The following is a 16,303-nucleotide window of genomic DNA, read 5'->3' on the forward strand; positions in this document are numbered from 1 at the left end:
CTCCCTCTCTGATACGGATCAGGTTATAGGCGTTTGAGGTCTAACTTAGTGAAAAACTTGGCTGCGGAGTTGTTCTAGGGAGGCTGGCTGGTATGAGTGGCAGCGGGTAGCGATATTTAACAGTGACTTCATTCAGACTGCGATAATCAATGCAGGCCCGAAGGTTTCCATCCTTCTTCTTGAAGAAAACCCGGCAGATGCTGGTGATATAGAGAGCCACAGAGGTGCTGTTTGTGACAATTATTATTATTATATATGAAAACGATCAATTCTAACTCTTCCAAACTCGGCCCAGATATTCAGACTGATCTGAAGTTAGTTGCTACAGTTTTCAGTAAGATTACTGAAAAGATTAAAACTAATACAAATCTTATAGACTTACATTAATGGAATATTCAGATGAGCCAAGACTTTTCAAACTCCAACTGTCAAACTTCAAATCTAAACACAATGAAGCACATTAGAATGAATCAGATCTTTTAAAATCATGCTAGCAACATGCTAATATTTCTAGAAACACACTAATTATGTTATTTGATGATATTAACTAGCTTACCATGCTAACAACATGTTAGTAACTAGCTAATAATGCTAAAATCAAGCTAATGACATGTTGCTAACTTGCCAATCATGCTAGTAACTTGCTTGACACTTGCTAATCATGCTAGCAACACACTAGTTAGCAACCAAGTGTCAATTTTGAAGGATCAGGAAACCTTTGCCAGCGTTTTGAGTAGATTAGCTGATTAGCATGTCACCATTCACCATTCACCATCACCATTCTAATTTGTTAAGTGAATTGGTGGGTTTTCATTAAATATGGGCCAAAATCATCACAATTAAAAGAACAAAAGACTCAAATTACTTCAGTCTGTGTGCATTCAATTTATACATGAGTTTCCCAATTTCAGTTGAAGTGAGTTGAAAATAAATTAACCTTTCCACAACATTCTAATTTGTTGAGATCCATCCATCCATCCATTTACTACCACTTATCCAGGGCCGGGTCGCAGGGACTAACAGTCTAAGCAGGGATGCCCAGACTTCCCTCTCCCCAGACACTTCCTCCAGCTCTTCCGGGGGAACATCGAGGCGCTCCCAGGCCAGCCGAGACATAGACATAGACCTCCCCCCAGTGTGTCCTAGGCTTTCCCCGGGGCCTCCTCCTGGTGGGACATGCCCGAAACACCTCCACTGGGAGGTGCCCGGGAGGCATCCAGAACAGATGCCCAAGCCACCTCAGCTGGCCTCTCTTGATGAGGAGGGGCAGCGGATCTACTCCGAGCTCCTCCCGAGTGACCTAGCTCCTCACCATATCTCTAAAGTAGCGCCCGGCCACCCTATGGATGAAATTCATTTCGGCCACTTTTATCCGGGATTTCATCCTTTCAGTCATGACCCAAAGCTCATGACCATAGGTGAGAGTAGGAACGAAAATCGACCAGTAAATCGAGAGTGAGACAGCATTACTGCAGAAGCTGCACCGATCCGTCTGTCGATCTCTCGTTCCATCCTCCCCTCACTCGTGAACGAAACCCCAAGATACTGAAACTCCTCCACTTGAGGCAGGAACTCCCCACCAACCTGAAGGGGGCAAGCTACCTTTGTCCAACTGAGAACTATATCAGAATTAGAGGTGCTGATTCTCATACCAGCTCCTTTACACTAAGCTGTAAATTGCCCCAGCGCACACTGTAGGTTCTGGCCAGATGCAGCCAACAGAACAACAATATCTGAAAAGAGCAGAGACAATATCCCGTGGTCACCAAACCAGACCCCCTCCAGCCCCAGGCTGCGATTAGAAATCCTGTCCATAAAGATAATGAACAGGACCGGTGACAAGGGGCAGCCCTGTCGGAGTCCACCATGCACTTGGGAACAAGTCTGACTTATTGTCAGCAATGCGAATCAAGCTCCTGCTCCGATCATGCAGGGACTGGACAGCCCTTAGCAATGGGCCTCTTACCCCCTATTCCCAGAGCACGCCCCACTGGACACCGTGAGGAACCTGATCGAATGCCTTCTCCAAATTCACAAAGCACATGTGGACTGGTTGGGCAAACTCCCAGGAACCTTCCAGTACCCTGAAAAAGGTATAGAGTTGGTTCAGTGTTCCACGCCCAAGACGAAAGCTGCATTGTTCCTCCTGAGGTTCGACTATCGGACGTATTGTCCTCTTCAGTATCCTGGCATAGACTTTCCCGAGGAGGCTGAGGAGTGAAATCCCCCTATAGTTGGAGCACACCCTCCAGTTCTTCTTCTTATAAAGAGGAACCACCATCTGCCAGTCCAGAGGTACTGTCCCCCGCCTCCACATGATGCTGCAGAGGCGTGTCAGCCTAGACAGTCCTACAACATCCAGAGACTTGAGGTACTCAGGGCGGATCTCGTCCACCCCTTGTGCTTTGCCACTGAGGAGCTTCTTAACTACCTCGGTGACCTCAACCAGGGTGATGGTAGAGTACCCCCTCAGGTCCCAAGTCCTCAGAGGAAGACGCTTTGGCGGGATTGAGGAGATCCTCAAAATATTCCTTCCACGGCCTGACAATGTTCCCAGCTGAGGTTAGCAGATTACCACCAGCACTGTATACAGTGTTGGCAGGCCACTGCTTCCCCCTTCTGAGGCATCGGACAGTTTGCCAGAACATAGCTCAGGTCATTTAGGCACTCAAACCCCTCCACCACGTTAAGTTGGCAATCCCAGGAGGGGATCTGTACCTATGAATTAAGAACTCTCTCTTTTTTTAATGACTTATTTCAGTTGGTCTTCTACCAATGAAATGTGTATGTGATGAAAAATATTGCAAAAAAATGCCTTTGAGCTGTTTCTATACATAAATTATAACCACAATTTATTATTGAGCATGTTTAACATTCAAACATTGTCATATGCTTGAACTGTTTTAATATATTAAATGGCGAATGACAGCTTTGTGTCGCATTACTGTGATCTACTGATTAGGAATGTGGGCCAGGATCGTAAAACCTGTTTCCTTTTATCTTAATTCTTGTTAAGTTACATTTGAACATTTTCCTTTTATTAATAGACATTACATTATAATGTGATGCACAGTTTTCTCTTGACCATAATGATCACAATTCCCTCTCTGGTGTTGCCTAATTTTATTCAAAGTACTGTTTAGTGTTGTGTGATCAAGTCTAAGCCTAGTTAAAATTTATTGTTTAACTTGAAGCAGCACTGCAGCCACCAATCAGTGAATGATCCTGTACGAATAGGAGAAAGTGCAATGCGTATTATGGCAGGAAAGTCCCGCCCTGTAAATAAAAGAGCCGATCATTTGTTTGTAAATTTGTTGCTTCACTGCAGCGGCAGTTAGAGTCTCCGGTTCCCATAAAACCTGAGATCAGACCAGTCAATGCACATTTGCATTGGTTGGACTAACCTGAAAAATATGTTTCGTCACTCCAATATTTTGAATTTGAACTGCAATATCTAGTTCTAACCACTCTTTGTCAATCCTACTTATAGCACCTTTAATCCTGCATCTGCCACCATATCTTCTCTAAAGGGAGGGGTAAATGGGGAACAAGTTGGTTGCCAGGCACACAACTAAATTTAGTCTCACAACTCAAATGTGCACTTTTAATCTAACAGATTTTTTTTTATTGTGACTGAAAATGGAAACTTTTACATGAACAAGAAAACATCCATAGTACAAAATTAAGGCAAAAAGTATTTGTTAAAAATTGGACAAAATGTAATTTGTTTAACTAATGATCTTTATCAAGTGTACATGTGCTTAAATGCCCTAAACATCATTCACTCATCAGTAAACATTCATGTGATTAACAACAATTGATTGTCACACCTGTATAATCCCCATTAACCTAGATTAATAATTCTCTGTGATGTCATACATTGTTTTGCTGCAGAATATAATTAAAATAAATCAGTTGAAACACCAATCTTGTTAGGTATTATGTGAGAAATAGAAAGGTACAAATCAGATAATGGATTTAATTTGTTACTAGGATTTTTTTACTCACGTTTCACGTTTTACATTTTACGTTTTACTTACAATGTCTTGCAACAATTGTATGTATTTTGCCTCAGACTAATTTTTTTCAGTTTTGTTTTGTTTGTTGATTTTATTATTTACTGTATTCAGTCACGTAGTTTATTATGGGTATGGATTTGTTCACTCAAAAAGTCCAGTTCGGTTGTTCTTGTTGCACCTGATCCTAAATCAGTAGCAGTTGCCTGCATTTCAGTGGAGCCAAATTTTATTTCCAACCTGACCGGTCGATCTGTGCCTCTGTCAGTGTTAGGCATGTCAACTGATACAGAACCGATCTCGAATACGAGCGGCTCATCTGTAAACTTTACTTCTTGTTTTTCAGAGCTGTAAAATGTAAATTGTAGCTTTGTCTGTAGTGGATCTGATGGGAATCTTATGAAAGAACGGACTTCATCACATTCAACTGACTCCCCACTGCGGACAAGCTGGTCAAAGCAGACATTGCAGTACACTTTTCCTTCTGTGTTTCTATATTTGCTTTTGTCCTTGTGTTTGGTTTCATCAAACAATCTACATAAACGAAACCCATATGTGAGAGCACTAATACGAGATTTAACCACGGACGGTGTTTTTCCATACAGGATTGCTCCCTTTAAAATTACTGCCTGAGGTTCAACAGGGCAAAGTATTTTGCATACGCTGCCGAATCGCTTCTTCATGAATTTCCTCAGAAAAGCACATTCAGCGTAGCCTCCACTATCAACATGTACTCAATCCTCAGCTCTGTGTTTTTAAGGATCTGATTAATTGAGCTTTCTATAGTACTCAAGCTCGTATCAAAGAAGCTTTTAGCTTTTCTTGTTCAAGGAATATTCCACCATCATCCCACATTACTCCTGAACATCCTCAAAATAACTTTCCATGCTCTGTTTACCTTTAGCGAGTGTTTGTAAGCTGCTAGGACATGAAATCCTCACAACATCCTCACAAGATTTTATAAGTGCAATGTCATACTTCAGTTTAAGTGCTGCACTTGGGTATTCTTTCTTAAATTTCTCAAAAATGTCCTCTGAGAAAATGTCTTTCAGAAAAGACATAATATTCTTGTCTACTGACTGTCCACCCATGTCATTTCCTGATGCAGCATGCAGCTCTTTCAGTTTACCGTCACCCAGCACCTCATGGACCGTTATGTCAATAGTACCACCTGCAAGATAGAAAAAAAATCAGAGACATATATTCTATATAGTTACATCTAGGGTTTGAAGTAGATTTTTAGAGAAAATTGTAACAAATGTGATTTTTACTTGAATTGGACATGGACAACTGGCTAGGAAAATATTGTGAGTCCAGGGAGAATTGAAGATAATGTCACAGACTACATGCATAATCATGAAAGTTATATTCAGTCTTGTCTGGTCCGTGAAAGCTGATGGGTTTTGATGGGTACACACACACTCAAAGCAGGCTCACAGAACGTGTCTCCCAGTCAGTATGTGAATGCTGAATTCACCCACTGGGGTCTGAGGATTTTGGGTTTTTGTTTTTTTATTTTAATATCTTGAAAACATATTAATAGCTACAGCGTAACTACACTGTATTCAGCACAAAACGTCAATGATATGTGAGCAGCCTAAATGTACATGTTTGTGTTTTTGAGAAAACAATGTTTAAGATGTTAATGTTGAAATAAAGCCAAAAAACACATACAGAATATTTTGTCCACAAGATTTGAGAACTGGATGTCATAGACTACATTTTTTGCTACAAAATTACCGTTAACTCGTTCAAAGAATACAATATGTTGATTTAACTTTTCTAATATATGATTTGGGTTAGAAAGGTGTAGGCGAGGGAGTGAGACAAGGAACCTCCCATACGGGCCATCAATATGAATGTGTGAAAAAGTGTATTTTGTAATGGTGTGGTATGTGTTGTTTGTGGTATGATGTCTTGCTGTAACACTAATTGACCTGAAGGGACACAAATAAAGTTGAGTTGAGTTTATGCTGCATATGCAGCCAATGATCTTACTGCCCTGCCGGATAGTATTCACGTGAGATTCCTGCAGTTTCTCTGAAACACTTCACTCCCCAGATCCATCCTGTATAGATCTGCTATGAGTTATTATATTTAATATTTGTGCAGCAGTATGTCTTGAATAAATGCAAATCAGTTTAAGATTTTTGTGTGTCTTTTTGGAGCGCCACCAGACCCGAGCCGACAGCATCAGACTAGGTGCGTGAGCCGGCTACACAGCACGCCATGGTGGAGAATGCCAACAACAGCGAGAGTGTGGAGTGGAGTGGAGCCCACTGCGCAAAGGCTGAGGGTGTGCCATTTCAAGATGAGTGCCCTTCAGAGTCCGCTCCACAAGTGTGCCCTCCAGTGATCAGACATCGAGATTATCCCACCCTATGCAGCCTCCGTCAATGTCTTCCAGTAGCCCCTACGTTCACCCTCAGCTGGGGTTTGCCACAGGTCTGCCAGTCACCATTGCCGTTGTGGGTAGGGGGATCCATCACTTTGTCATCCAGCCTCCAAATCCAGGACTCCATATCGGCCCGTAGACCCATTGGCTCCCCCTTGGCTTCTAGCTCCCTTCTCTCCACCATGGCCCAACAGTCCACCAGCTCCATCGTCCCTCTGGCTCCTGCCTTGGTTGGTCATCAACCAACTGTCACCTCGGGATTCCACTCCTCTGGTTGCACCTCGTTGCTCCATCACTCCGGCTCTGTCAGGCACCTCCATCTTCCCGACTTTACCTTACTCCTCTGTCACTCCGGCTCCACGGCGTCCTTCTGGATCCCCATCTCTGCATCGGTTGCTGGTGCCAGTGGTGTCGCCTAGGCCCTGCAGCTCCTCTGTGTCACCCTGGCTCTTCGGCTCTCTGTCTCGGTCTCTGTCTCCTCCATCACCAGTTCTGCTGCCGTCGGTTGCCCCATGGAGTCGAAGGTCACTCCTCCTCTTTGGCTCCTCCCTCTGTCAGCTCCACCATGGGTCCTCATCATGGCTGTGCTCTGGATCCTACGGATTTCCTCCTGCTCCGGACTCTTCCTGTGTCTTCCCTGGCTCCTCCCTCCATCTGTTCCTCCCTGGACTTTGTTTGTTTTATTGACTCTGTTTGGCCCACCCTCTTCCGGAACCTCTTCCTAAGTTCCGTTCTCCCGTTTTTGTTTTAGGTGCACCTTCCAAGAGGGGGGCGAAATGTCACATTGTTGGACTCCTTTGTTTTGGTTTTCTTGTCCCATGTGCTCTATGTGCCATACTTTCTGTTGATTATCTTATTGTCTTCAGCTGTGTCTTGTTAATATGTTGTTAATCTTGTGTATATAAGTGCCAGTTTGCTTAATGCTACTTGTCCTGTCTCGTCTTTGTATGTGTCATTAAAAGCATCTTGGAATGCTTCTTTACATATGTGTTCTTTACTTTATCTGCCTGCCTGCTTGCCTACCTGCCTGTAATATTATTTTTTGCTCACTTGTGAATGATTAAAACTGTTAAATGTTACCTTTTTCTCGAGTGCTCCTTCCCTCTAACCACACCGTGACAATTATAGACTCATAATTTTTTTGACATTGAGCAAACATACAAAATCAGCAGTGGATCAAATATTTTTTTCATCACTATATGTTTCCTGTCATGCAATAAAAAAATTACTGTTACACAATGTTTTACTCTTCATGGGGTTATATTTTGGAGATGATATCCTACATCTATTCATGTCCAATAATTTTTGTTATTTTATAATTCTGCATTTTAAATCATACTAAATATTTTATTTAATCTGAATTTACAATAAAATGCTAATATAACAGAGGTGCAAAGTGTCCATTTCATTTAAGGGTACAAACTGTCTCTTTTCACCTCCTTGAGTATTACTGAATTTTATAAATGGACTGGTTGACTACCTACTGTACTCATATTTATACTGTATTCTATTTTTAGTACTTAACATGTAGCTACATTGAGAAAGTGTCAGGGGTTGGCAGCGGCCTGTTGTGTTTGTCTTGTGTTTTGTTGTCCTGAAGCACATGGTCTTTGTTTTGACAGCTCGCCATGTGCTTTGCTGTTAACTCCTCCCCTCTTGTTAACCCTAATTGTTTCACACTCCTGCACCCCATTTCCGTTAATTACCCTCTCTACTTAGTCTCCTTGTGTTTTCTGTCCTTTGTCAGTCCGTCGTCTAATGTTAGTTTGTTCTGACTCTGAACCTCTGTTGACCAGTCTGTTCTGTTTGCATTTGTCCAGTCTTAGTCCTGTTCTCGGTCTAGTTAATGCCTTCTGCTTTTTGTGTTTTTTTCTATTTTTATTAGTTTCTCGTTTTTTCCCCGTCTTCTGTCCCCCATCTCTCCAGTTCGCTTTTTTGCCCAGCTCAGGACTCTCCCCTCACCGACGACCTTTGGGTGCCAGTGCCTGTCTCGGTCTTCTAGTGGGCGGATGCTGGACGTGGCTACAGTGGGAAGCTTCGCGGCGACCACTTTGGCCAGCCACCCTTGTCCTGCTCCACCGGTTGGGCCTGGTTCACCTTTTGCCCCATCGAACTGTGTCAGTTAGATGATCCATCCTTCACCTCCTCTGCAGCTGGGATCGTGGCTGGAGTAGACTGCCATCTGTTTCACCCCTTTGTGGGATTATTACACAAAGACCTTTTGTTCAAATAAAGTTAATTTCTTTCTGCAATTGGGTCTGCTCGTCTGTCCTGACAGTACGGACTGACCAAAATGGACCCAGCGGAAGAAGACTACGTCCGTACCGCCCTGGCCCACCAGGGGGCTATGATTGGTCATCATGCCAATCAGCTGTCTACTACCTCTCAGGAGGTTGATTCCCACACCTCTCAACTGGCTAATTTAAACGACCAGGTTCAAGATCTGCAGCGGAGATCCGAGTATCATCCAGCATTCATTCCCACCTTGAGCCACATGCCAACAATCCACCTCCCTATGACGGGGACCCGAACTCTTGCAAGGCCTTTTTGTCCCAATGCTCTCTGGTGTTTACCCTTCAGCCTGGCCGTTATGCCTCCGAACAAACGAAGGTGGCTTACGTCATCACACTTCTCACCGGCAAGGCTCGAGCGTGGGGGACAGCCGTGTGGGACGCTCGGTCACCTATATGCTCCAGCTTTGCAGAGTTCAGCACGGAGATGAAAAGGTTGTTTGACCGATCCGTCAGGGGAGATGAGGCGGCTGCTAAGCTTGTTCGACTCCGTCAGAAGGGTCAAACCGTCACTGACTACCTCGTCCAGTTCAAGACACTGTCCGCCGAGTGCAAGTGGGATGAGGGGGCCTTGCGTGCCTTGTTTCGGGAGGGGTTGGATCCTCAGATCCAGGATGAGATCGCGGCCCAGGAGACCCCGGCAGATCTGGAGAATCTCATCAGCCTGGCGTTACGCATCGAGGCACGGATCCAACTTCGCAGAAAGCGTCTTTCCCCACGGTCAGTGTGGGTCTTCACCAAGGACTCCCAGAGCGTCGAGGGCCCACCATCCCTGTCTTCCAGCGATCCTGAGCCCATGCAATTAGGTCGTCTCCACCTCACGGCTCAGGAGAAACAACATCGTCTGACTCGGGGATTGTGCTTGTACTGTGGCAACTCTGGACATCGGGTCTCTACGTGCCCTTTAAAAGCCAAGGCCCACTAGAGTACCAGGGCGTCCTAGTGGGTTCATCTCCTATGCCCTCTTCCCATTCCCGTACCCTCCTTCCAGCAGTAGTCACCTGTCAAGGGACCTCTCACAGCTGTGAGGCTCTGATTGATTCTGGGGCCGAGGCCAACTTCCTCGATGTCCAGACTGCTAAAGATTGGGGTATCCCTGCCATCCCACTCACCTCTCCTGTTCCTGTATGGGGTCTGTCTGGCCAAAAACTTTCCACCATCACGCATTCCACCCCCAGTGTAAGTCTGGTCGTGTCGGGCAATCACTGTGAGGACATTGTGCTGCTTCTCCTGGACTCCCAACAGGCTTGTCTTGTTTTGGGGCATCCATGGTTGAGGCGGCATGGTCCTCACATTGATTGGTCCCATAACTTAATTTTGTCTTGGAACAAGTCGTGTTATGTGTCTTGTTTGGGTGCTGCTTCTCCTGTCTCTGTGTCTTCCTTTCCTCAGGATCAGGAGGTGGATGTCTCTGGCGTTCCGGTGGAGTACCTCGATCTGCGTCGGGTGTTCAGCAAGTCCCGAGCTCTATCCCTTCCTCCCCACCGGCCCTACGACTGTGCTATTGACCTCCTCCCAGGCACTTCTCCGCCCAGGGGACGTTTATTCTCCCTGTCTGCTCCGGAACGAGAGGCTATGGACACTTATATCCAGGAATCGCTGCGTAATGGACTCATTCGCCACTCCTCATCTCCTGCTGGTGCTGGTTTCTTCTTTGTTAAAAAGAAGGATGGTTCTCTGCGTCCCTGTATTGATTACAGGGGACTCAATGACATCACTGTTAAGAATAGGTACCCCTTACCCTTGATGTCTTCTGCTTTTGAGCTCTTGCAGGGAGCTAAGGTCTTCACCAAGTTAGACCTCCGCAATGCCTACCACTTAGTCAGGATCCGGGAGGGTGATGAGTGGAAGACAGCATTCAACACTCCCTCGGGACACTACGAATATCAGGTCCTTCCGTTCGGTCTCACGAACGCTCCTGCTGTCTTCCAGAACATGGTTAACAGTGTGTTGGGAGACATGATTAACCGTTTTGTCTTTGTGTACCTTGATGATATTCTCATCTTCTCCCCTCTCTCCAGGTACACACCCACCACGTTCACCTTGTTCTCCAACGTTTGCTAGAAAATCAGCTCTTTGTCAAAGCGGAGAAGTGCGAGTTCCACGCCAGGTCGGTCTCATTCCTTGGGTTCATTGTTTCGGAAGGGAGGTTAAACCGACCCTGTCAAGGTGAAGGCAGTCGCGAATGGCCAGTACCCGACTCTAGAAAGGCTCTGCAGCGATTCCTGGGATTCGCCAATTTTATCGGCGGTTTGTCAGGAATTATGGCCAGGTGGCTGCACCTTAACCGCGCTCACCTCTACCAAGTCACCTTTTGTATGGAATTCTCGGGCTCAGGAGGCCTTTGATAATCTCAAGTCCCGGTTTATCTCTGCTCCTGTTCTCTCTGTTCCAGATCCTAAGAGACAATTCATTGTTGAGGTTGACGCATCTGATGTCGGGGTCGGCGCTGTCTTGTCCCAACGCTCCTCCCAGGATGGGAAAGTACATCCTTGTGCTTTCTTTTCGCACCGCCTGAACCCTGCCGAGCGGAATTATGACATCGGCAACAGGGAGCTGTTGGCAGTCAGGCTGGCCTTGGGGAGTGGCGTCACTGGTTGGAGGGGGCCACTCAGCCTTTTTTGGTCTGGACGGATCACAAGAATCTAGAATATATCCGTTCAGCCAAGAGGCTGAGTTCTCGGCAGGCTCGCTGGGCACTTTTCTTCAACCGCTTCAGGTTCACCCTTTCGCACCGCCCGGATCCAAGAATGTCAAGCCTGACGCCTTGTCTCGCCTTTTTGAGCCCCCGGGAGAAGCGGCTTCTACCGACCCGATCCTCCTCATGGGGTGGTTGTGGGGGCTCTTACTTGGCAGATTGAGAGACTTGTCAGCGAGGCCGGTCAAGGAGTGGTTATTCCTGTGGGGTGTCCAGCGGGTCGGTTGTTCGTTCCTGAGTCCCTTCGCTCTGAAGTTCTCCAGTGGGGTCACGACTCCAAGCTAACCTGTCACCCGGGAGTCAGGAGATCGTTGGCAGCCATCCGTCAACGATTTTGGTGGCCATCTATAGGCCAAGATGTCAGGCAGTTTGTGTTGGCTTGCTCAGTCTGCGCCCAGACGAAGACCTCTAACCAGCCTCCGTCAGGTCTGTTATGTCCCCTCCCCATTCCCACCCGTCCTTGGTCTCATATTGCCTTGGACTTTGTTACTGGTCTTCCCCCCTCTAAGGGCAACACCGCTATCCTTACGGTGGTGGATCGTTTCTCGAAATCGGTCCATTTCATTGCCCTCCCCAAACTCCCCTCAGCCAAGGAGACCGCGTTACTGGTTATCGACCACGTTTTTCGGCTCCACGGGATGCCTACGGACGTGGTTTCTGATCGGGGTCCCCAGTTTGTCTCCCGGTTTTGGCAAGAATTCTGTCGACAGATCGGGGCCTCTACGAGTCTGTCTTCAGGTTATCACCCTCAGTCGAATGGTCAATGTGAGCGAGCCAACCAGGATCTTGAAAGAGCACTCCGCTGCCTGGCGCTTCGTAATCCTGCCTCCTGGAGTCAGCAGCTTTCCTGGGTAGAGTACGCCCACAATACTCTACCAGTGGCATCCACAGGTATGTCACCTTTTGAATGTTCTGTTGGTTATCAACCCCCCTTGTTTCCCATTCAGGAACCCGACGCTGCGGTGCCGTCTGCCCTAGCCTTTGTCCGGAGGTGTCGTAACACCTGGAATAAGGCCAGGAGGGTCTTGGCCCAGACCGCTAGACGCACCAAGGCAGCAGCTGACCGTCATCGGACTCCAGCCCCGCGCTACATTTGTGGTCAGAAGGTATGGCTCTCCACTAAGGACCTGCCTCTCAGGGCGACTTCCCGCAAGCTGGCGCCCAGGTTCATTGGTCCATACCAGATCACCAAGGTTCTCAGTCCGGTGGTTGTTAGGCTCAAGTTACCTTCCTCCCTTGGTCGGGTACACCCTGTTTTTCATGTATCCAGGGTTAAGCCTGTCATTCGCTCCCATCTTAACACTAATGCCTCTTCCCCCATTCCCCCTCGTCTAGTGGATGGTTCTCCGGTCTACACCGTCCGGAGATTGCTTGACGCGTTCGTCGTAGGGGAAGAGGTTTTCAATACCTGGTGGACTGGGAGGGTTACGGACCTGAGGAGAGGTCATGGATTCGGCTCGGGACGTCCTGGATCCATCACTCATCGAGGATTTCCGCCGGCGCAGGGATTATCCTCCTTGATACGCCTGGGGGCGTCCCTGAGGGGGGGGGTACTGTCAGGGGTTGGCAGCGGCCTGTTGTGTTTGTCTTGTGTTTTGTTGTCCTGAAGCACATGGTCTTTGTTTTGACAGCTCGCCATGTGCTTTGCTGTTAACTCCTCCCCTCTTGTTAACCCTAATTGTTTCACACTCCTGCACCCCATTTCCGTTAATTACCCTCTCTACTTAGTCTCCTTGTGTTTTCTGTCCTTTGTCAGTCCGTCGTCTAATGTTAGTTTGTTCTGACTCTGAACCTCTGTTGACCAGTCTGTTCTGTTTGCATTTGTCCAGTCTTAGTCCTGTTCTCGGTCTAGTTAATGCCTTCTGCTTTTTGTGTTTTTTTCTATTTTTATTAGTTTCTCGTTTTTTCCCCGTCTTCTGTCCCCCATCTCTCCAGTTCGCTTTTTTGCCCAGCTCAGGACTCTCCCCTCACCGACGACCTTTGGGTGCCAGTGCCTGTCTCGGTCTTCTAGTGGGCGGATGCTGGACGTGGCTACAGTGGGAAGCTTCGCGGCGACCACTTTGGCCAGCCACCCTTGTCCTGCTCCACCGGTTGGGCCTGGTTCACCTTTTGCCCCATCGAACTGTGTCAGTTAGATGATCCATCCTTCACCTCCTCTGCAGCTGGGATCGTGGCTGGAGTAGACTGCCATCTGTTTCACCCCTTTGTGGGATTATTACACAAAGACCTTTTGTTCAAATAAAGTTAATTTCTTTCTGCAATTGGGTCTGCTCGTCTGTCCTGACAGAAAGGTGTCTTTTGGTTATAAAATACTATTAATTACTTTTTAGTTTTTAATTGTTTTAATCCTTATAGTTAAATTATACTAACAAGTATAAATTTCAGAGGTACACTATTCTATACAAAAAAGGTACACTGTAAACTGTAAAGTAAAAGCAATCTGTATGTAAATGTGTAGTAGGATTTTAAAGGAATTTTAGCAGTGTACCTCCACAATCTACAACCATGTACTGGCTTCCTGGTTGCTGCTCCAATTTGTCTTCACAATCCTCTCCTTCTGCTATGAAACCATCACTTGGTAGCTGCTTACAGAACACAGACGCAGCCTCTGGTTCCAGAGCAAAGATGAGTCTTTCATGTGTAGAATCCGTCACAAGACCTGCCTGCATGATTAATTAATATTTTCATTTCCTTTATTCTGTCTTACAGAAGAACAGGTAAATGTACTTTTATGTGTACATGAGTTTTAATATGAGTTTTAATATTCACATTTTTATTTTAACTCACCTCAACAGCTGCTTCTCTCATGAATTGTTTTGCTGCCGCATGCCAGATAGCAGGAACTGTTAACACCCACGTCACATCAGATGCAGTGAACTTTCGTCCTTCAGTGCTTTGTCCAACTTTGTCCAGTGCATGATCCTTCAGGTATCGCAGACTCTCAGAGAAAACCTTTATAGCCTTCATTGATTTTCCATTTGATTCTGTGATCATCAAATCTCTGTGGATTTCCTTTGCAACAAAAGTTTTTTATTATATTAATGTTACTCAATGAAAGTGTATCAAATTAATCTTTCGTTCACAGATAAATAATATGGTATGTAAGATAAACCAAAAATGTAAAAGTACTTACTTTATTGTAGAGCTCCATTTTGAAGTGTTCAAATAGATAGTGTTTCTTTGCTTTTTCTTTTTTCATCAACATGGTGTATGTTTTCATGGCATCATAACCAAACTTCTGGAAGTTCTGTTCTTCATCAAACAAAATGCATGCAGGTGGGGGTTTTGAAGGTTTTAGACCTTGCTCGACACCCCAGGAAGGAATCCTAATTTGTTCTATACGTTTATCAGTCTTAAAGCTGAAGGCATATCCGCTGTATGAAGTTCCAAAATCTATAGCAATGTAAAGAAATTGTGCCATTGTGTTATAAGAGAGTCGCTGTGTTTACCTTCCTGAAAAATGAACAGTACAGTTTGTGCTTTCTCTCATTTATATTCACAAAGCCTACTTTCACTATTATTGACCCTCCCACAAAAAATGGGCTTGTCCTGTAAAAAAAAAAAACTATGAAGCGGACATATATAATTAATGTTCATTAATAGCAGCGTTAGACAGGATTTATATGATATAGTGGGGTAATAAATACTTTTTTCATCACTAAGGAAAAATAGATTATTCACATTATTTTGAGAATTTTTTGTGGACTGTTTAAATGCACTGTAAAACGTTCAATTTACAAGTCACAAATTATTTGTTACAACATATTCATTAACGTTACACAGCATATATTAAAGATGCAACTCTGTGTATTTTATGAAAGCCTTAAATAATGTTTAAACAATTCACGCTTCAGTAGAAGGTGGAAATGCATGAACAGCTGGTTTTGCAATCACTGAGGAGATCAAGTAAGTTTATCCATTTTAACTTATGTAGGAAAACCTGTTTTTGCTGTTGGTTGTGTCCGACTCATGTTAAAGTGCTTCATCTGTGTTGTAGTTTTGTCTAACTTGAAATGAAGGGTTAAAGAGGCTCGAGGCTACACTCAAAAAATGATATGTTGAATTTAATTAACTTTTTTATGTCAACAGGTTCCACGTAACTATGTGCTGTAAGTAATATTATCTATTTAAGTAAATTTATTTTTATTTTCATGTAAAGGTAATCTTGTTTAGTTGAATCAGATTAACAATCTTGTTTTTAAAAATAAAAATAAATACAAAAATATTTAAGTTGTGCTTTTCTCTTTTGTTCTTCACTCCGTTTTTGAGTCTTGGCTGTGACTTCCTGCTTTGTCACCTAGTCCTTTTGAAGCTACCACAAGTAAGGTGTTCATGGATTTTTCTTTGTGCAGTTAACTGGTTTTGTTCTCTCCCCTCGTGGAGTTTTTATTTTTTCCAAGTGTTTGTTCCTATTATTTGCTCTGTTACCTATACCTCTGTCCAATAAGAACTTTTGTTGGATTAGTTTTTTGCAAAGTTTTTTTTATTAAATGTACTGTACATTGCCTGGAGCTCTTCCTACAGTCCAACACTACTACCCTTGTGGCTAAGCGGTAAGGCTTGACCACCACACCAGAGACCTGAGTACAAGCCCAGCGTGTGACAGAAAAAACGAATCAAGCATGGACCAAGAGACACTCGATTCCAAGGTCCTGTTGGCCGTGATTACTCAGCACAAGGCGTCTTTCCAGCGCCATGAAGCTGTTCTTAGCAGACAAGAAGAGCTGATGGCCAAACACTTTCAACTCCTGGCTGATGTTATGAATTCAATCCACCAGCTCTTTAAACATCCTTCACCTTCCTCTGTATCTCCCTCAGGCATTCTCCGGTTGTGGAGCCCTGACTACTCCCTCCCAAGCCCTTCTCCGGAGATCCTAGTTCCTGCCCAGGTTTCTCACCCAGT

At 45.0% G+C, this 16,303-nt stretch overlaps 1 pseudogene; it reads right to left on the bottom strand.

Annotated features, from left to right (window-relative positions):
* Positions 1-3,599: 3,599 nt before the first annotated feature.
* LOC122331526 lies at positions 3,600-14,870 on the bottom strand (annotated as a pseudogene).
* Positions 14,871-16,303: the final 1,433 nt, after the last annotated feature.

The sequence above is a fragment of the Puntigrus tetrazona genome, unplaced genomic scaffold, assembly GCF_018831695.1.
Source record: "Puntigrus tetrazona isolate hp1 unplaced genomic scaffold, ASM1883169v1 S000000001, whole genome shotgun sequence".
Classification (NCBI taxonomy): Eukaryota; Metazoa; Chordata; class Actinopteri; order Cypriniformes; family Cyprinidae; genus Puntigrus; species Puntigrus tetrazona.